Raw genomic sequence first — 1,617 nt, 5'->3', positions numbered from 1 at the left:
CACCTCCACACCATGTGCTCCATACCACCTCCCTCCACACCCACCTCCCTCCACACCATGTGCTCCATGCCACCTCCCAACCCCTCAATTAATCTCCAATCACCTGAGTTATTACCCTCTACCCACGGAGCAAGAGGCAGGGTTACGTCGTACGTGTCTGCATTTTGTTAAGAACGTCCATCAAAAACCGTTCTACGGAGGGAATTTAAACTTTACCACATGGTACATGACCATGTGATAGAGCGGTCACTTTTGAGGTCAACTGAGGTCAAAGGTCAACATCGGCCAGTTTTCTAAAATCCTCAGTTTTCATCCAATTGACTAGAAATTTAAAGAGGATTTGCTGCATATCAAGTCATTGAATTCAACCACCAACTATTTTTGAGGTCAACATAGGCCAAAAGGTAAACATACACCAAAATTTCTAAAATTGGCAATTTTCATCTGATTGACTTGGAATTTGAACAGGATTTTCAGATCAGCTCACTGAGTTCAACTACCAATTGGAGGTCAACATAGGCCAAAAGGTCAACATAGGCAAATATTTCTAAAATTAGCAATTTTAATCTGATTGGCATGGAATTTGAACAGGATTTTCAGATCAGCTCACTGAGTTCAACGACCAATTGGAAGTCAACATCGGCCAAATTTCTGAAATCCTCAATTTTCATCCGATTGACATGAAATTTGAACAGGATTTTCATATCCTCAATGAATTCAACTACCAATTATTTTTGAGGTCAACATAAGCCAAAAGGTCAACGTAGGCTGTTGGGATAGGTCTCTACCAACTTTGCACATCTTGATCGGGTAATATTTGCTCATTCTTCTTTACAAAATTGTTCAAGCTCAGTCAAGTTGCATGGGGAGCATTGATGGACAGCAATCTTCAAGTCATGCCGCAGAGTTTCGATTGGATATAGGTCGGGGCTCTGACTGGGACACTCAAGGACATTTATGTTTTTGTTCCTTAGCCACTCCAGTGTAGCTTTGGCTGTGTGCTTTGGGTTGTTGTCATGCTGAAAGGTGAAGTTCCATCCCAATTTCAGCTTTCCAGCAGAGGGCAGCAGGTTTTCCTCTCGGATTTTTCTCCTTCCATTTTCCCTTCAATCCTGACAAGTGCTGCCAGTCTCTGCTGATGAGAAACATCCCCATAACATTATGCTGCCACCACCATGCTTCATAGTAGGGATGGTGTTCTTTGGGTGATGTGCTGTGTTGGGTTTGTGCAAATGTAACATTTTGAATTTCGGCCAAAAAGTTCCATCTTGGTTTCGTCAGACCGCAAAACGTTTTACCGCACACCATCAGAATCTCTGGAGTGGTTTTCTGCATACCTCAAACAGGACTCAAGATGTGTACTTTTGAGTAATGGCTTCCCTATTGTCACCCTACTGTACAAGCAGGACTTGTGAAGTGCTTGGGATATTGTTGTCACATGGTCATAGTGACCAGTCTTTGCCATAAAGACTTGTAACTCGTTCATAGTTGCCATTGGCCTCTTGGCGGCCTCTCTGATCAGTCTCCTCCTTGCTTGGTCGTCCAATTTGGAGGGACGGCCTGATCTAATGGGTTGTGATGGTACCATACACCTTCCACTTCTTAATGATTGTCTTG

This window comes from Eptatretus burgeri, chromosome 3 (genome assembly GCF_056783735.1).
Source record: "Eptatretus burgeri isolate ZD-2024b chromosome 3, Ebu_testis_v1, whole genome shotgun sequence".
NCBI lineage: Eukaryota > Metazoa > Chordata > Myxini > Myxiniformes > Myxinidae > Eptatretus > Eptatretus burgeri.
This window is presented reverse-complemented; position numbering follows the sequence as displayed.